This window comes from Elephantulus edwardii, unplaced genomic scaffold, assembly GCF_000299155.1.
Source record: "Elephantulus edwardii isolate Elephantulus edwardi_28Jun2011 unplaced genomic scaffold, EleEdw1.0 scaffold00034, whole genome shotgun sequence".
NCBI classification, from domain to species: Eukaryota; Metazoa; Chordata; class Mammalia; order Macroscelidea; family Macroscelididae; genus Elephantulus; species Elephantulus edwardii.
In genome coordinates, this window is record NW_006399784.1 from 17,531,032 (window position 1) to 17,552,407 (window position 21,376).

Here is a 21,376-nt window from a genome sequence, read left to right on the forward strand (position 1 = left end):
TAAAGGGATACAGACCCTGAAAAGGTGGATAGAGGCTGCAGCCATGTGTGTGAATACACCAAAAAGTCCTGCAATATGTCAAAATAATGAATCTGCACCAGGAGATTGCCTTTCTTTAAACCTGATGCCACACCATATACACCACATTATTAAAAGGTACTGAATCTGAGCGCCTCATTCAGAATATGACACGGAAAAGGCAGCATCTTGGGCTGATCTAACTGTGGCTGAGCATGGTTAACCCCAGCAAGCTTTAACATCAAGTTCAACCACCATGCTGACGTTTAAACTGTTACATTTATAAGAACTATCTAAGCACATAATTTAAAAAGTACATTTTAACCACTTTATCATTCAGGTAGTTAAAAGTACAGGAGGTCAAAAAAGAGGGAAACCTATTGCATTATTTAAATGCTGTTAAAGTAGTTAACTCGGCTTGTAGATAAAACCAAACTTAATCAAAGGCACTTTGAAAAAGTATTTGCTAGTGCTGAAAAAGCTGAAAGAATTCCAGAATCCAGTAACATCACACCTAGATACATAATCAAAAGTTCGCAAAGCAAGGATTCAATCAGACACTGAATGCCAAAGTACACTACTGCAGCGTCATTCGAAAAAGTGCAGAGATGGAAGCAACCCAAATGCCCATCAACAGAAAACAGATAAATAAAATGTGGCATTTACAGACAAAGAAGTATTATTCAGTCAGAAAGAAAAAATTCTGACACATGCTAAGAAGACGTGGCTGAACCTTCAAAATTTTGTTGTGTAAGTCAGACAGAAAAGGGTAAATATTTTATGACCTAACTAATATGATCTGCCAAACAGAACAAATAAATCTGTCTTGGAAAAACTGCAGCCAGAGTGCTCCTCAGAGGCAAGGATTTTGTCGCCAGTACATTAAGTATGTTGCCAGGAGGAGGGGCCAGTCCTTGGACAAGAACATCATGCTTGGAACAGCAGAGGGTCAGTGAAAGACAGGAAGAAACTTCACCAGATAGACTGGCAGCCCACTATTAAGACTGGGCTTATGACTGTGAAATTGGCCACGGGAGTTTGTTTTCTTGTACAGAGGCCTGTTATCAGTCTGAGGTGACTCAACAGCACATAACAACAACTAACATGACATAACTAATAATGAATTTTCTTAATTGAGTAAGAATATGCAGGGTGTAGGGGTATAGTGTGTATGAGTGATAATCAGGCAAGGTGGTTGATGAAAACTCTGGATGTGGAGAAATGTGACAGGCATAACACAGTAAGCATACGGAGTGTCTATTCTCACATAAAAAATGGATGAAATGGCACATGTTTTATTATATATATTACCATAATTTTGAAAAGATAATTGCTAGCATCTGCTAAACATAAATAGAAGAATAAGATTTGTATGCTACTCTAAAATAACTATTTTTAAATCTATCTTTCCTTTGCCCACATTTTACTTTAAAGCTTACAAAAGCATTTTTAAAAGTTCACCACTCACTGTTAATTGTTTCAAAGTCCCAAAAGACCTCTACATGGCCATATCCAATAAACATTTTAATGTTGCTTATCCTTCTACAAGTTTAACACCATTTGACATTTCTGGCTTCTCACCCACTTTTCTTTCTCTTGGTTATTCTTCTTTTCTATTTGACCAGTTCTTCCCCCTCTAACTGTGCAAAGGACTAACGGAGCACAAGAACCTCAGTTTCCATATCCCTGAAACCAGATCTACATGGTACCCAGCTACCAAGGCTGGCTGCTCTCTAACCAGGATCATAGTACAAGATCCTGTGTGAAGTGGGCGGAACTGTCGAACAAACCTCAAAACATATTAAAGGCAAAGCTTACTACTCCCACGGAGACCTTAGTCATCTTTTGAACCCGGGACAAATCTCAAAATTGAGGCTCAACTTTCAGCAAATAGACAGGCCTATTCATGGGTTTCTCTGGCTATGCAAAGGCACATTTGACTGTGTGGATCACAACAAATTGTGGTTAGCCTTGAAGAGAATGGGTATCCCAGAACACTTAATTGTGCTTATGAGAAACCTAGACTTGAAGTAGGAAGCAGTCCTCAGAACAAAGCAGGGTAACACACACGGTTCAAAATGACGAAAAAAGTGTATCAGGGATGTATCCTGTCTCCATACCTTTTCAATCTCTATGCAGGACAGATCACTCGGGAAGCAGGGCTTTATGAGAAGGAATGTGGCATCAAGACTGGAGGAGGACTCATCAACAATGTATGTCATGCAGATGACACAACCTTGCTTGCTGAAACTGAGGAGGACCTGAAGCACTTGCTGCAGAAGGTCAAGGACTAAATAGACTTCAGTATGAACTGAAGCACCATGATGGATGGAGAAGAGATTGAGGTTGTTAACAGTTACAGCTTGCTCGGCTCCACAATCAACACTCTTAACACCAACAGTCAGGAAATCAAATGGTAAAATGCATTAGGTAAATCTGCTGTCAGGAGCCTTTTCAGAGTACTGAGAAGCAATGATGTCTAGAGACTGATCCAGTCCGTGGTCTTTGCAATTATACTTCACATCAGAGAGCTGGATAATAACTAAGGATGACAGAAAAATAATTGATGCCTTTGAATTATAGTGCTAGAGAAGAGTCTTGAACATACCAAGGACCACCAAGAAAACAAACAGGTCTGTCTTGGAGAGGGTGAAACCAAGTTTCTCCTTGTAGGCTAGGGTTTTGAAGCTTCGTCTCACATACTTCGGGCACATGGCCAGGAGAGACCAGTCCCTGGAGAAGGACATCATTCTTGGAAGGGTGGAAGGACAGACCCCGATGAGATAAACTGATACAGTAACTGTGGCAATGGGGGTTGGTGTGTTGGAATTAGTGAGAGTGGCTCAGGACAGGGCAGGATTCAGAGCTATTGTACATAGGGTACAATATGTACTATGAGTTGCAGGCAACTTGATAGCACATAACAATAAAACAACAACAACATAAGGTGATCAGTAACACTAGGTAGGCTCCAACTATATATATGGTCAATAGAGCAGCATTTGCCCAGGCAAAAAGCCCAGAAAATAGAAGAGGTTGGCTAGGATTAATGTAAATGAGAATTACAGGAAGGAAGTGGTAAAAGTTCAATTCTATTGTAGGTTTTATTATGAATGGTGGCTTAGTGCGCCCTTCTACCTCCCAGGTTTTGGGTAGTGTTAATAATCTAACTTTTGCAGGTGGCTTTCCTTGATCATAGTCTGTATTTGCTTAGAGCAACAGAGAGTCAGAAGAGAGAATGAAGAACTGGATGGTGCTAAGGCTACCATTATTGAATATTTTGATCCAAGATTCTGTAGAATTCTGATCAAAGGAGGAAAAAGCACAGAACAAAATGTCAAATAATCATGAATCCCAGACCTCCTACAACCATGAAGGTTGAAGGAATCCCTAAAACTACTGCCCTGAGATAATTTTTAAACAAAAATATCCTGTTTTCTCAAAATGAAATAACAGTTTAACTTCATTAGTAAAAAATGTCAGTCTTTAATAATGCTTTAAAAGCACTATGCTTTTTAAAATAATTACAGATCAGATGGAACAGGGAACTAAAAATCTTTGAGAAGAACTTTTGGAAGTAGTGAATTTATGTTCACGGAGGAGTAACTCAGGGGGAAAATCTTTTTAAAGCTCACTGCCACAGAATCAGTCCTGATTCGTTGAGACTTCTCGTTGTATTACTGAGTCCACAAATCTTAATGAGAGGAGATTGCCCATGTATCTCCCTCACAGTTGCCTGCTAGATGGCTCAAAGAGTATGATCAACGTCACTTAATGGTACACGTAGAAATTGCTAGATTGGCCTATGCTTTGCTTATATAGGAGCCCTGGGGACACCACGGTTAAGCACTGAGCTGCTATAATGTCATCAGTCCAAACAACCAGCTCCTCCACAGCATGAGGATGTGGCCGCCTGCTTTCTGATCATTTCCAGCCTTGGAAACAGCATGGGGTGGTCCTACTCTGTCCTTCAGGGTCACTAAGCCAGAACTGGCTCGGTGGTTAACAAGCCTGGTTTCATTGATTCGGTTTGGCTGTGCATAATCTCTCCAACAACTAAGATTTTTTTTCCAAAGGGGAAACTTACAGACATCAAGCAATACTACCATCTGCTCAACACCTTTCAAACTCCCCAATTCTTTACTGTAGCAACTCCTGGAGTCCTTGGTGGGGTGAAGAGTTAAACACGTAACTCTTCATGACTATGAACTAAAGCAGCAGAGGTTTTAATCCACTCATGTACAGCTAAGAAAGCAAGCCTTGGGCATCCACTTCCAAAAGGAGCCACTGCAGGTCTTAGAGAGTACACAGGGTTACCACAAGCCAGAAAGAACTAAACAGAGGCTGCACATAGCGGCAGCTACAAAAATTCAGAAGCGCGTCTTAGTGTCTGCCTGTTTATGCTTCAGCCTCACTGGTCTTTCAACTGTTTTGCTTTTCAGTCTACGAATTTCTTCTGTCCCTGCCTTGAACCAATCCAGACCATTTCCCTCCATCTCTAGTAAACTCAATTCATCTTCCAAGTCTCAGCTTAAGTTCACTCTCAGGGAGGTCCAATTATGCATATCCATGCAGCCCTTGCCTGACATTCTGTAATATACCTGGTCCTACCTCATTTTAATGCACTTCATCATACTGACCATTTAAGTTATAGGTCTTCACTAAAAAGTCATTTCCTTTTCTAAACTATTTCTTTGAATATCAAGAATATGTTCTTTTTAAAAACATAAGCAAAAAAAAAAACCCAAAAAACCAAAAAAATAACAAAACCAAACCCTCACTACCATCAAGTGGATTTCTATGCCCAGCGATCCTAATAGGACAGAACAGAAACAATGGCTCACGGTGCATCTAAGGATACAGAAACAGACTGCTGTATCTTTCTCCAATTGAGGTCCTGGTGGTTTCAAAATATCAACCTTGTTGTTAGCATGCCACCCAGGATTCCTTGGTAATATGTGAAAGGTGTAAAAACAATATTTTTGACTCATATACATTGTTTCATGCATGTACATTGTGTTTTATATAGTCTTTTATTTACATTTCATTTCTTTATCTTGTGGGAGTTTTCCCCCCCTTAAAATCACTGTACTAATAACCACATTCATAAAAGCATGTAAGGTGGCTTCTTCACCCCTCATGCCCTCATACTCCCCTCTTAGTGAGTCAATTTCTGATTGGCCCATTTCTACCGCACCAGTCCTCTCAAGGAACAAGCATGGCCTTTTTGCTGAAAGTTCCTCTGTTGAACTTGGAAACTTCTGAGCATCTTCATCCACAAGCAAAGATAAGTCCAGAGCAAGGCAAAAAGCTGCAGCAATCATGAGCAATTCTAGCTTGCAGCATGGATCTTCTCTACCTCTGCGTGGGTTTTGGTCAACTCATCCCCAACCATTCATGGCTAGATTCAAATGGGCATCAACTGCAAGTTCAGGAGCTCACAGTTTTCTCTGCATTTCAGACCTGGTGGTCTCCTCGCTCAGCCCTGGCCCCTACATGGGGCTATGTCAAGTCAACAGGCCAGAGGTTCTAAGGACTATTCTTTTTCACAATTACTATCTGAAACTCATAAGCCAACCTGCACAATAGTATAATGGTGATTTCTGAGCCTAAAATCTGTCACTACTGCTAAGTTTCTAGATAAATTCATAAACTGTCACTTTAAATAAGATTCTTTTATTAGTTAGAGGTATTAGCAAAAAATAAACCACTACTTTGTTTCATTTGCTATTTGTAGAACCTATTTTGGAATCCCACAAGGGGGAGTTCTAGCACCTCTAAACTATCTTTGAAGATAATCAAATTGTTCTAAATGAGAAATTTTCAAGTTCATGAAAGAATAGCATTACTGCAGCCCTGGCTTAGCAAAGGAAGCTGCAACGAAGGACCAGCCCTTTGGGATAACGGCTGCCACTGAGATTCCCAAACTCCCCCAAAGGGCCAGCTGAGCGTATTTATCACAGCAGAGCTGACAGCTGAAAGACATCTCCTCATCCATGAGCGTGGCTGATCAGATTAGAAAAGGGGGGGACCTCTAATTCTCTATTTTAAACTGCCAAAAATTATTTTTGAAATATCTATGTGAATTTTTCTATTAAGTACTACAAATAATAAAGTTTTAACTACATAAACAACCATTCTCTAACAGCATTGAGAAAAGTTTATGGCATTATCCTCTTTGAAAATAGAAAAAATATATGGCTTGAAGTGGTTAAGTGACTTATCAAAGGTCCTGGGGACAGTTAAAGTAACTACAACAAATGAGTCTTTTAACCCTAGTCAGTATTTTTTCCAAAATCAAAGAGAACAAATAAAAGTTCTTCAGCATGGACATGTGCATTAGGCAGTCATATCAAAAGATAATATAACAATCAAGAAAACAGAAATGTTAAAAACCTATTCTGCATAGCATGTTTTCCCTTGCTTTGTGGTATGGGGGGGAGCTTAATGAATTTAGAGAACTGGACACAAAAACTCATCTTTCTTTACTTGCTCAGAAAAACTGGGTTTCTTACATAAGGCAAGGGCACAAGGTGTGTGGAAGGTGTATGTCTGGGGGAGTGTATGTGTGTGTGTGAGAGAGAGAAAAGGAGAGTGTGTGTACAAGGGTAGGGGTGGGAGGTATGTGAAACTTTAGGGGGGGAAAATCGCACAAATGAAAATCTGCAGCTAACCCAAAGATGGTCCTCTCCAGCAGCATGCATCCAACAGCTACTCCTGAGGAGAAAGATGAGCAATCTCCTGAGCAGCTCTGTAAAAATAAAGTATATCTAGGGGGAGCTCTGGTGGCCTAGTGGCAAGAAGTTGCACTGCAATCCCAGAGGTGCATGGTTCAAATCCACCAGATTCTCTGCTGGAGAAGGAAGGACAATTTCCTCCTGTACCAGTCAGATCCAATTAGATGGTACACACAGACAAAATAATAAATTTTCTTTAAAAATAACCTAAACCCACAAAACAATACGCTATATCTAAATGAGAGTCAACAGAAAGTACGTAAAATATAAATTTATATATACAAAACTGGAAGCAGGAATGACACCCACTTCCTAAATAACATGCCTCTGCAAACTCTATGAACTTTAGATAGGCTTCAGGCTTTCTGTTCATACTGTTGCTATGAGTTGTGCTCAACTCAATGGCAATCAACAACAACATAACATATGCACAAAAAAATTCAGATAAAGTGAACAAGCAAGCTGTTTAAATTACAGTGTTCGCGTAATAAGCCACATGTGAAAACCTTCTACGTCAGGAGTAGAACATAAAATTCAAACAATTACTTAAAAGCTATCCTTAGATTCCATTTCCCTCCCCTTTCAGAGTTTGGAATGCTAAATTTTAGAGGTCATTTGAGGAAAATCCCTGATACTGGCAGGTTCAATGACAGGTCACTGGATGTGCTCACCAGGCTGTGCCAAGAGACCTGGAAGACAACCACCTGGCCAACTGACTGGAAGAGATTTGTACTTATTCCCATTCCAAGAAAAAGGTGATCCAACCAAGTGTGGAAATTATCAAGCAATAACACTACTATCACACGAGCAAAATCCTGCTGAAGATTATACAAAAAAGCCTGGAATGGTACATTAACAGAGAACTACCAGAAATACAGCTGGGTTTACAAGCAGCCATGTCATTACGAACATCACTGCCAATGTCAGATGGATCCTGGCCAAAAGCAGAAAGTACCAGAGGGGTGTCTATTTGTGTTTTATGGACTATGCAAAGGCATTTGACTCACTAACAACCTGTGTTATACAGATGACACAACCTTGCTTGCCAAAACTGAGGAGGACCTGAAGCGTCTGCTACAGAAGACTAGAGTCGTCAATACTATTGGAACTCAACATCAAGAAGACAAAGATTCTAAACACGGGGCTAACTGGTAGCAGAAAGATAGATGGAGAAGAGATTGAGACTGTTAACAATTTCAGCTTATTTGGCTCTGTAGTCAACACTCTTGGCACCAGCAATCAGGAAATCAAAAGATGAATTATATTGGTAAAATCTGCTGTCAGGGACCTCTCCAGAGTGCTAAGAGAAACAATGCCAGTCTAGACACTAAAGTGTGTGAGATCTATGCGTGGTCTTCACAATTCCTTGCTACACATCAGAGAGCTGATTAAGGATGACAGAAGGAGGACTGATGTCTTTGAGTTGCAGTACTGAACATTCCATGGGAGGCCAATGGTAAGAGGAAGTTTCTCCTTGCAGGCAAGGACTGTGAAGCTCCATCTCACATACTGTGGGCATGTTGCCATGAAGGGTCAGTTCTTGGAGAAGGACGTCATGCTTGGAAGCACAAAGGGACAATGCAGGAGAGGAAAACTCTGGATGAGATGGGCTGACAAAGTGACTGGAGTAACAGGGGAAGGAGTGTTTGAGACAATGATACTGGCTCAGGATAGGGTAGGATTCAGAGCTTCTGTGTATAGGATCTCTATGAGTTGCAGGCAACTCAGTGGTATATAACAACAAACATTGATAGGAGCACAAATATTGTGTAATCCACATGACCATTTCAGCAGGCAACCCAGATGCACAGCAAGTACTACAACTCACTTTTATTTCTCAAATAATCTTGTTAAAAAGAGGGGGGAATCCACCAACCTCACAAGTATTTTCATGAGTGTATACTATATAACATTAATAACCCGTAACTTAAGTCCAAATTTAGTTTCCTGCATAACAGATGGGGCACGGCTAAGCTATTATTAAGCAGGGTATAGCTGGTTGTTTTACAATGATATGAAGCAACCCTTGTGTTTTATTTCCACCGTCATCTTGTATTTCTCATATATTTAATCACTGACATAAAATTTGCCATGTCAATAAGCACACTCGGTAAAATGTATTGACCAGAAACTAGGAACTAGTCTGCTATGAGTAAAATATGTTTACATAACATACAACATTTTTTTCCCTATCCATTATCATTTTTGAAAAGTCACTATTATTGAGTAGCCTTGCAGTCTCAATAGGATTAGGATCAAATGCCAGCTACAAAACCCTGGAAACATTCCCTAACTTCTCCAAGAATCTGCTGCTTCTTGTATAAAATGGAGTTATTAAATTCACAGTGATATTATGAGCACTACTGGAGGTACATACACAAACCACCTGGCACAGAATAGGTCCTCAAAAGAGCTCTTATTATTTTCACTTGTTCATTCACCGTTAATGTATTTACTTAGTGCAATCCCATAAAAATCATTTGGACACTAATGTGAAGCATTTTTCTCCACATAAAAGTTTTTAGTGGGAAACGCTTCTTCTCCCTGCTTTGGTTTCCAAGAGAAAAAAATTTTTTTTTTCTTAAACATATCTGATTATATTGGACTTCTTTCATAATTGGTTTGGAATCTGAGAAAAGAAAGAAGTCTTATTCACTACACACAATTCAGCCCATCAGAAAAAAAATACATACATACATACATACGTGTGTGTATGTGCACGCACGCACTAGATCCATGATAGCGAGAAAGAAATTAATTTGAGGAACAAATTTCAAACCTTCACAACTGAGGTCCTTGTAGTCTAAACATTAAATCTTGGTGCGCATCAAAAATCATTTTCCAACAGAGTGAAAAGAAAACTGACTGACTGGGCAAAAACATCTGGCAATACCATTTCAGACAAGGGTCTCATATCAAAAGTTTAGAGTTCTACAGGGCCTCCACAAGAAAAAGACTGATAACACAATTACAAAATAGGAAAAAGGCATGGAATTTTCAGAGGAAGATATTCAGACGGTCAACAGACACATGAAGAAATGCTCAAAATCACTGGCAATAAGAAAGATGAAAATCAAAACCACAATGAGATACCATCGCACTCCAGTAGCAGTGGCAAAGTTTAAGAGGACAGCAAACACTAAGTGTCGGAGAAGATGTGGCTACTCTAGAGGATAGGAACTCTTACACATTGTTGGTGGGAAAGTAAAATGGTACAACCACTCTGGAAGACAGTTTGGCGCTTCCTCACAGAGACGTGTACAACAATGTTCATAACAGCATTATTCACCATGGCCAAGAACATGGAAACAGCTCAAATGTCTAACCACAATCAAATGGCTTGAGAAATTATGGTACATTCACACAATGGAATACTACATAGCATGAAGGAGCAATGATTTTGTCAATCACTACCTAACTTGGGAGGGACTGGAGAGCATTATGCTAGGTGAACGAACTTTTATGTCCCATAAGGACAAATATTGTATAAGACACTAATTGCAGATCTAGTACAAGGATGGGGTAAGGATGGGGTGGGGGTAAGAGCAGAAGGGTGAGGATGGGCAGGGGCTATTAATCACAGTTTGGTAGGTGGAGGGAGGGATAGGTGAAGGAAATGGGAAAGATCCACTATGAAAAACAATGCATATGAATTTTGTAAATAAACAAGTATAAAATACAAATTAAAAAAAAAATAAAACACATACACACACAAAAACCACTGAAGTCCCTTGAGGGACAAAGTGACAGTGGCCTACACTGTGCAATTCTTTGGCTTTCACTTTTGGTGGCTGGCCTTTAACTACTATATCCGGCACTGGCCATTTTAGGAGAACCATGTGGGATTTTCACCTTGGTAAGTCACACGGCCTATGACAGCTCTGTCCAAGGCAAGTTCCTATTTTTATTCAGTTGGCTGCTTCTGGGCCATAAGCAAATGGCAAATGAGCCCTAGAGGCCTCACTCTGGCCTTGAACCAGGTCCTAGGACTCAGCAAACGTTCAGGTTTTATGATACAGACTGCTGTACCTTGACCTTGAGAAACAAATGCACAGCTTTACAGGCCCAACCATGTCCAGAATGAGGCTGCAATGGTATCTTAGTTAAAGCTCTGCTCAAAATGGACCTACAAGCTTACAGAAAGCTATCTGTTGCTTTTATCCTTGTTGCTATTGAACTGATTCCAGCTCACAGTGACCATGTGTACAGAGAAAAATTGCTCCAGGAAGTTTTCAAGGTGCTTCTGAGTTCAAACCATCCGTTTTTCTAGCTGGCAGTCAAATGTTTAACCACTTGTGATATTCAATGACCATAAGCTGCTTTTCTAATCAAGTATTTTAGAAATTGCTGAATAAAATAAAAAGACAGACTGAAACAAATTCTGTTTCTTTTTAATTCATTTTCGTCATTATTAAGAGATAAAACTGTGAATGAGTTTAATTAAAATTCACATGGTTGGTCCTCAACCCTCTGACCCTAAACTTATTGATGGTGTAAGAGCCAATTAGACTTACATTTCAATATCCAAAATAGTAGATCTATACAACGATTCCAAATTATTTTTATGGATTTACACTAATTACAGGAGTCTGTGTAAATAAAAAACAAGATGCTGCTATAAAGAGTAGTCTTCTCAGATGCTTGTACCTTGGTTTGGGTCAGAGATGCAATTTGGAAAATTTACTACACATCTGAAGAGGACACAAAGGCATGTCCTTGGAGCAATCCAGTTCCCTCAGGAAACCAAAGAGATGCTAGAGGTTAGAGATACTTATGTTTTCTCCTCAGACAAGAGGAACAAAAAACAAAATAAAGGAAGGCAGATTGAGGAAGCAGGAAGAATGAGGACTACCCTTAGGGAAAAAAGCTGACGTATCAGCAAACAAGCAAATGGAGATGAAAAGTCAGGTTACAGAGACACAAAAAAGAAATAGATACACAGTGGGACTGAACTGAGAGGGCAGCAGAAATGGACAGGGGTGTGAGGGACAAAAGGGATATTCTTTATGCTGACCAGGGTTCCAAGCAACCCGAGTAAAGAAAGCTAAGCAAGATCTCAGGGGACTGGAATAGCTTACCCAAAGAGCCAGAGTTCAGTTCTAGGAAATATGAAGACACATACTTCTTCTTCTTAAAGCTAAGTACAAAATCCACTGTCAGAGTGATTGAAGAGCTGTGCCTTCAAAGACCAAGAATCAGATAAACTCTGGATAGCCTTGTGAAGGAGAGACAGCAAAAGGCTCAAAGTGTACTGATGAAGAAGAAGCAGTCACTGCCGGTTTCCTGAGGGAATATCTGCAGAATTAGGGACGAACTCAGGGCTCTGGGGGTGTGTATGTAGGGACTTTCACTGCTAGACAAAGGTGGCACCTCGCTGGTGACTGGAATCCACCAACAGCTCCATGGGAGAAAAACAGACCACCTCTTCCTATGGGATTTACAGTTTCCCAAAAACTCCACTGGTGAACTGGCTCTGAGTCGGTTCTGCCTCAAAAGCAGTGAGTTCTGTTAGTTTTTGAAGAGAAGGCACAACAAAGGGGAAACTCATGAAAAGTGAACCATGCAGGCCAACGGACTCACTCCAACCAAGAGAAAAGAGAAAAAGTGTCCCACACTTGGCGTCTCAGCCCACCTGGGCCCCTGCAACCTATGTTTCCAAAGCATCAACAGCAACTTCTCTCAAAGACTCTACCAAGAACAATTTGGAACTTGAGCTAAATAAGGCAGAAAGGGAGAAACCTCCCCTTAAGAAATAGTGTCCATAACTTCTCCAAGTCCACAGCATGGACCTGAAGTCCCAGCACAGAGATGCTGCAAAGGCTCTCCAGAACCTAGACACCACTGGGCAGCAAGGAGAACCAGAAACTCAGATGGGAACAAAGTAAGACCTGGTGACCAGACCACTGTGCTGTGTATTCCCAGACTCTGAGGGATTACTGAGTGCCTACAGTGACACCTGGCTCACACAGAAACTCATCCCCAATCCTCAAAGTACCAGAATCGGTGTCCTGATAGGAGATTTCTGCCCAATGACATTTAGCTGTTAGGCTGTAGATTCTGAATATCTGGCTGAAACTGATGCTCCTTCCTTTTCTCTGATATGCAACACCGGGCAATTTAGAATTTATGCTTTGGGAGCTAAAGGTACGTGCTTCTAATCTCTTGGAGATAAAACTGATGTTCTGACAGTACTGTTTCCTACTGATTCTAGACTCAAGAGAGGCAGTAGAAAGCGAGCCCAACTTGGGAACCTTTGCGTAAACTGCATGTTTTAGTGAAAGACAACCGAGCCTGTGGCTGCAGGAGTCTCCCAGCTCCATGACACAATAAACCCGAGACGTCTCAGTTTATAGAGAATAAGGAACTGTGGAGGATTTCTAATTCTCTGAATGTTATCCACAAAGGTCAAGATATTTTTATATGAAACTGTAGCCTTCAACTTTAATGACTTTTCAAGGGACTTCTTAACACTCTGGTTTTTAATGTTCTTTTCCTTTTGAGTTTCACATCAGGAAAATGTTTATATACGAAGTAAGTCTTTTTTTAAAAAAAAGAAGTGCTTAATATTTTTGGCTAAGTACGAGGTATTAGTTCTAAGCTCTCCACATATATTACTTTATTTAACAGTTTTAATCCTATGAGGTACAACTATTATTACTGATTTTACGTAATAACAAACTGAGTCCCAAGAAGGATAAGCAACGTGGCCAAGATCTATCTGAAACAAGTTGCTCGGTAAATTCATTTTCTTATTCACTACACTATGTATCTCTATGACAGGGTATTCTTATATTGGCTAATTTTTTTTTAAGTATCTCAACATTGTTATTTGTCCCAAAAGCAAAACCTCTGATAAGCTTGATGAATATCAGAGTTGAAGAGTTTGGGATGGGTAACAGATGAGGAAGTGAACTTTCAGCTTTGGGAACAGTGTGACCTTGGAGTACATTACTAATGAATTCTTCTAATCCATTTAGGGCTTTTGAGGAATAAACATCAGTGTAGCCCAGCAGTTGAGGGTACAAATCAACAAAGGAGCAGGTAGATAATACCAAGGGGAAAGGAAGAGACACGCTTTGGAGAAGGAGACACATATGCCGAATAATGAATGAAAGATAAGTCCAATGGATTAAAAGAACAAATACTGAGGGGCATATTCTCTCTCCATCGCTCTGATTTCCCCAATGGGAAGAATCTTTCCCTAAGTACTCCTTATCCTTCTGGAAGTAGAGTCACCTAGTTAATGTACAACAAATAATGATCTTGTGTTGCAGATGGCTGAGAAGGATGAAAGCTAAAGGAGCAGTTGGGTTTTTTTCTCTCCTTTCATTTCCTGGATAAAGATACGGGTTTTGCGGAGTCAAACTCCACATCAAGTGAGTCACGCAAGTCTAACATGGCTGATAAAATCAAAGCGAAACCAACCACTGTCTAGTTAATCTCAACTCACAGTAGACTATGTCTACCATGCTCCAGAGGGTTGTCAATAGAGGAGATCCTTTCAAAAGTGGATCATTAAGCCATTCTTCTGAGGCACCTGGAGTTATTAACTGTCATGAATGAAAATGTGCCCCTCCAAAATATTTACTAACTTAGCTAGATCATGAATTCTCAGTAGTTTGGAAGTTACAAGGTGATATGATTTGACAGTTATAGAATGATCTAATTATCCCCATGATCTTTTCTGATGTAATTATCCTCTATCTATGATGTATTCTAAACCCTGACTTTTTTTTTTTGTTGTTAGACAAAATTAAGTCAGGTTATGTTGTTACGTTAAGGAGGCAAGATTTGGCGGACAGGGTAGGATTTAATAATCTTACTCAAGTATCTAATACTCTTACTCAAGTCACAGCCCTGAGCCAACATTAGGCAAATATCCATGGGGTGTGGCTTGCATCATCTTTTATTCTTACAAGAAATAAAAGGAAAGAGTAACTTATCACCAAGAAAAGAAGGGAAGGCAGAATACATGCTCTGGAGCCAGCATCTCTGTGCTGAGAACCTCCCAGATCCTGGGGAAGACGGATGTCAAGGCACATGGAGATCTCCAAGGAATCTGAATAAATTTTGAAAGGAGACAAAGCTCTTATCCCAGAACTGACACAGAGAGAAAGCCTGCCCCTGAAACTGGCCCTGTGAATACTGTCTTCTAGCTTCCTGAACTAAGTGAATTTGTTTGTCAAAGCTATCCACTTGTCAGCTAAGGAGCTCTGATAGTGAAGTCTGTGGGAAAATGTGTTGCTAACTCAAAGGCAGTATGAATCAACTCGTGAGTAGAGGAAGTAAGGGCGACTACCAGTGAGGAGGAAGATGGGAAATCTCTTCCCACATGATTTACAGCCTCGGAAATCCAATGAAGGATCAGTTATAAGTCAGTTCTGCTCAACAGTAATGAGAGAGACAGAGAGAGATCAACTTGGAATATTTCTGTTACAACAGCATTAGTTACCTAAGACAGCAGCTGAGCATTTAACCATATGCATCACCCAGGAATGTGAAGCATTACTATCTACTCGCTCTCTAATCTCAGATTAGAAAGGAGAATGCCACCTATCAGTAACACAAAGCTGATATTTAATTCCCTAACACTTAGATCTTTAAATACTGAGGATCTGTTCAGTATATGGGGATCTTCAAGTCCTCTAACAAATTTTGAGTATTCTAATAAGATGACTGACAAAAGAACAAGTCTATCTTGGAGGAAGTGCAACCACGGTGCTCCTTGGAAGCAAGGATGATGAAACCTTATCTCACATAACTGGAGGACGTTGTCAGGAGAGGCCAGTCCTTGGAAAAGAACATCATTCTGAGAAAGGTAGAGGGTCAGAGAAAGAGAGGAAGACCCCCAACAAGACGGATTGTCACTGTGACAACAACGGGCTCTAGCGTATCAGAGATGGAGAGGACGGCTGAGGACAGGGCAAGGTTCAGATCTGTTGTTCACAGGGCTGCCGTGAGTCACAGTTGACAAGACAGCACCTAACAACAACAATAAAATGAATGTCTGAAAGAAGCTGAAGTTTATGACCCAAGATTTCGTCAAAAGTACAGTTTATAACATTTATTTATTCAAATATCAAGCACTTAATTCTCATCTACTATACTGTTAAAACAAACAAAAAACCAAAACCACAAAACAACTGTTCTAGAGGACAAGAACAAAAATACTCATTAAGGTATAATATTCCTGCTCTTAAAGAGTTTTGAAGAAAAACCATCACCACTGAATAGATTCTGAATCATAGCCACCCTACAGGACAGAGAAGAATTCCAATGGATTGCCATGACTGTAAATCTTTATGGAAGCAGTGTGCCATGTTGTTCTCCCACAAAGCAGCAGTGGATTTGAACTAGTAACCTTTTCATTAACAGCCCAGCTTTCTGCCACTGTGCCAGCCAAGACTCCTGAGGGAGTATATAATCTAGTAAAGGAAAATACACAGATAACAAAGACCTTCTGAGTATTATACTGGCTACAACAAGAATGAAGTTTTCAATAAGGAGTTAGTCAATTACCCCATTCACACGGGGCAGATTTTTTTTAAAAAAAAAGAAAACACCGAACTGAAAGAGCCAGGAAGTTATTTCTCACAGCAGCTAAAAACAAAAGAAAATGAGAGGAAGATAGTGCATGAAGAGAGCCTCTCTTCAGTGGCAAGCAGGGGATAGATCACAGGGCGGGTGGCAGGCGGTTCCTGGCCACAACCATGAAAGAAAAAAAAACCAGAAACACCTACACCCCCACTTCCTGCTCTTCCTCTTTCTAAAGTCCTCATGTCTGCTTCCTTCTGTCAGTCCTTCTTCCCTGCTTCTGTTCACCAACCCGCCACCCTCTCTTCTCTTCCCAGGCTCCCATTCCATCCAATCATTCTCACTTGAGGCTCTAATGGAAAACAAACCAACAAACAAAAAACCACCCTGTAGATGATTTACACAATTTCATAAAAACTATACTAAGAAGAAGGACGAGGAGGAGAGACTGAGTAATCCCTCAACAAATAGTAAGAAGTTTTCAGAGTTTGACAGCTAAGGATTTCTAATAGGGGGAAGGAGAGTACTTTTATCATACAAACAAATGTTAAATTATGATTACACATGTATTGCAATTATAGGAACATTCAAATATCAGATACAGACCATTTCGTTCTTTTAACTCTTTATAGAACAGTGTCAGGTAAGAGAAGGAACGCTGGTGTGGCACTGGTTAAGCATTTGGCTGCTAACTGGAAGGTAACAGTTTGAACTCATCAGTCACTCTGAAGGACAAAGAGATTCAGCCACTCCATAATAATTTACCACCTCGGACAGATCCCCCCGTAGGACAGTTCTAATCTGTCCTACAGAGTCACCAGAAGTCAGAACCCACATAGCGGCAGTGGGTTTGGTTTTCATTTAAAGCAAGAGGACACATACAGGATCCCGGAACATTGCCCTGTGCCCACCTGAGATCTCAGATCAAATCTTTGCAACTTACTTAAGTGAGGAAGTTGTTCCTTTCTTTTTCTCCTCTATACAACTCTAACTGGGAAAACGTCCCTTGTTCTCTTCCCTACACTCACTCTAGAGCTTGCCTTCCAGAATGCCACATTTAATTGACAGGGAACAGCACTGAGGAAGGCCATGAGCGGGGAGAGGCTCCAGTACCCTCCCCCACGCTGCCAGGCCCCTGCTCGGCACCTGTCACCCACAGGCAGGCACAGGCTCTGACTTCAACACACCAAAACGGAAGGCCGGGCCAATTGCAAAAGGTCAGGAACTCCTGATATGAAATGTATTAGATATCACACAAAATCCCAGAGATAATCCCTCCTTTACACAATCCGACAGCAGGACCCATGACCCCCATACACACACATACTTGGGGAAAAGCATTGAAAAGATTTACGAATATCAATCATATTTACCTTTGCTGTTTGACTGTGGTCTCAGATCTTATTTCCAATTTTTCACTTCCCTGGCTTTCCTATGCATTCTTATAATTCTTTATAATCATAGAATACAAAGAGAGGAGCGAAAAAAAATAATCATAGAATACCAGGAAGACATGATATTTCCTTTAGCCAATCCAATAATATGACCCCATGGATTTGGGGGGGAAGCCACACACAGGCACAAACACAGAAAATACCTGGGTCTCAAGTTCTACTTCAAACTTCTTGGTGTTTCTGACCAATATTGTCCTAACATTAGATATGGTTTTACAATTAATCCAACGGTAATATCTGTATTTCTTTTCAATCTCTGAGAGAAACTTATTAGATAATGTCAACTTCAAATATTGGGTTTTATACAAATAAATTACAGGCATGTTCTCCAAATGGTTTAGATTCAGTTCAGGTTCTGGAGATGAGTATTGAATATACCATTGTAACAAACAGGTTTGTCCTGAAGAGGATGAAACCAGGATTCTCCTTGGAGGCAAGGATTCTAAAGCTCCGTGTGTCATACTTCAGGCATGCTGCAATGACGGACCAGTCCTGGGAGAGGGTCATCATGTTTGGGAGGGTAGAGGGACAGCCCAAGAGAGGAAGACCCTTGATGAGATGGATTCATTCAGTGACAGGGATAGTGGGGTAGGTGCGTCAGAGACAATAAGATTGGCACAGGATAGAGCAGTTACAATAGTAACTGATAAAACTGTACAGAGCTGCTGTGCTTTGGGTCACTGCAACTCATAACAAAACAACTAAAGTCAACACCACAAAACAAAATCTCTTGCTTTCTTATGCTTATAACCCAAGTACATATTATATGCTGTCATATAGCTACATTTATAATCATACTTTATATTCTGATAGATATCTTTTGTTTTATATTCAGCTATTTACTTGTCAAGCATTTTCTACATAGTCATCAAGACTGCAATCTGGGAAAACTACACAACATTATAACATGTAATACACTCAAATCTACCAGGTCCTTTCTCTACTGTTTAGCTCTCTCTACTTTTCTGGCACCATAGAAATGCTAAAAACAGCATTTATTTGCATTTAACTTCCTTAGACCCTAAATTTTATGTCAATAAATATTAAAATCATTATGGCGTTTACTATATATGGGGGGAAATTAAAACATACTTAGCCAAGTCTGGACCTACTCTAGAACTCCACCAAGTAATTTAAACTCTAAGTTGATTCTACAATTTCTAAAATAAGAATAATACCACCTGCCCGGGTAGTAAATCTGATGAAGGTCAAACTGGTGGACGTGGTCAGAAGGTGAAGTTATATGGAGCTTAAATGCTACAACCGGTAGAAATGCCATCTGTGAAGACCTCAACTGAGATTGCCATTGACTCATCCATCTATTAAAAGCCATGACATCCTCAATGCGTTAAAACACTAGGCAAAATGTTGAGACTGCAAAATTGAAAAAGACCCTTTTCCCAGTAACTCTGGAAACAAGTGGGGGCAGACAACACTAGACAATGAACATGAAAGCAGGGTGTGGACATGGGGACCTAGGACAAAGGCTTCATGGAAGCCTAGAGAGATTCCTAAGGAGGTGATAATTGGATAATGAGAGCTAAGTCTTAAAGGATGATTACAAGTACAGCAGGCAAAGCAAAAAATAAAACAATATACTAGAAGGGATGGCATACAGTGGGAGTTGATAGAGATTTGAAAAATCCAAAGCTGTTAGCTATCCCCCAGTAAAAGAGCATCTCTGGGGTGAGACAGTATCTCATAGTTGTTTTGATTTGCATCTCTCTTGGAGCTAGGGATTTTGAACATTTCTTCATGTGCTTGTCGGCCATCTGAATGTCTTCTTTGGTGATGTGACTGTTCATATCCTGTGCCCATTTTTCAATTGGGTTATTTACTTTTATCTTATTGTAGTCCTTAAGTATTTTATAAATTCTAGATGTAAGTCCCTTATCTGACATGTCATTACCAAATATTTTTTTCCCAATCTGTGGCTTCCCTTTTTACTCTGTTAGAGAAGTTTTTGGATGTGCATAGGGATTTGGTTCTTAAAAGGTCCCATTTCATCTATTTTATCCTCTCCTGGTTGCAGATTTTCCAGGATGCTTGGAAGACTGTTTATGCTGTGGATTAGGACTTCTAGAGTTCTTCCAAGCATTTCTTTAATGATATGTATAGTCCTTGGTTTTAGTCGTAGGTCCCCATGATCTATTTTGAGTTGGTTTTTTGTTTGGAGTAAGTTGTGGATCTTACTTGAGTTTTCTACAGATAGTTTTCCAATCATCTCACCCCAGTAAGAATCGCAAAATTTAACAGAGCAGCAAACAATAAATGCTGGCAAGGTTGTGGAGAAACTGAAACCCTTATTCACTGCTGGTGGGAGTGTAAAATGGTGCAACCACTATGGAAGGCTATATGGCACTCTCTCAAAAAGCTGCAAATAGAAATACCGTTTGATCCAGCAATTCCATTACTGGAAATATACCCTAAAGAAACCATAACTGCCAATCAGACAGATACACGCACATTCATGTTTATTGCAGCTTTGTTCACAATAGCAAAGAGCTGGAAACAACCTAAGTGCCCATCAGCAAACGAATGGATGAGAAGCTGTGGTATATTCACACAATGGAATACTACATTGTATTGAAAAACAAGGAACTCATGCAATATTAATCAAAATGGGTGACCTTGGAGGACACTATGCTGAGTGAAGTATCTCAGTCACAAAAGGACAAATACTGTATGGTGCCACTGTTGTAGAAAGTGACTGACATGATGGTTGGAGTGACACTGAGAAAAACTGGAAAAATTATGTATACTGCATTGAAACAGATGAGGGAGAGAACTGTTTGAAAGCAATATATGACTGGGTATTACAGTTATGACAAGAGTCCAGAATTAAGGTTGCACAGTAGAGTGTACTTGGGGCAGGCAGGGGGGCCGGGGGGATTGTATACCAATGAAGGAATTTTTCTTTTACTTTTCAAAGAGAAGTGTGAACTGGGGGGAGGAGTAGGCAGAGAGAAATATGTAACAATGAATGTATGGAAATCCAAAATCTCTATAAACATTCATTAAAATTAATTTTAAAATATAAAAATTAGATTAGATTAGATTTGATTAGAGAAGAAAAAAAAGAGCATCTCTGTTTTCAGTTAGCACTTATTCCTTTATTGTTGCATCTGATGGGTACGGAGCAAGTTCCTACACAATGTAACCCAATGCACAACAGAACAATGTACAGCCTGATCCTGTCCCATCCTTACAATTTTTGTTAAGTCTGAGTTCATCAGTGGAGCCACTGGGTCAACACATCTCATTGCAGGCCTTCCCCCTCACTGAGCCTCTAATGCACCAAGCGTGGCCTCATTCTCTAGGGACGAGCTCTCCTATAACGTAGAAGGTCCAAAGTATGTGAGACAAATTCTCACCACCATTGTTTCTAAGGTATGTTCTGATTATTTTTTTTCCAGAGCCAATTTGTTTTTCTGTCATGACAGGAGTCCAGAACGAAGGCTGCATAGTGGAGTAGACAGAGGGATTGTATAACAATGAAAGGATTTTTCGTTTACTTATCAAAGAGAAGAGAGAACTCAGGGAGAGAAGTGGGCAGGGAGAAAGGTGCAATAATGAATGAACAGAAATCCAAAGTCTCTGTAAATTTTCATTAATAATAATATTAATTACAAT

General features: G+C 40.1%; 1 protein-coding gene across 2 annotated transcripts in view; it reads right to left on the reverse strand.

The window, feature by feature from the left end:
* The window catches only part of KIAA0922 (KIAA0922 ortholog), a 221,679-nt gene that overhangs the window by 77,593 nt on the left and 122,710 nt on the right, over positions 1 to 21,376 (reverse strand). The gene's annotated exons all lie outside the window — the stretch shown is intronic.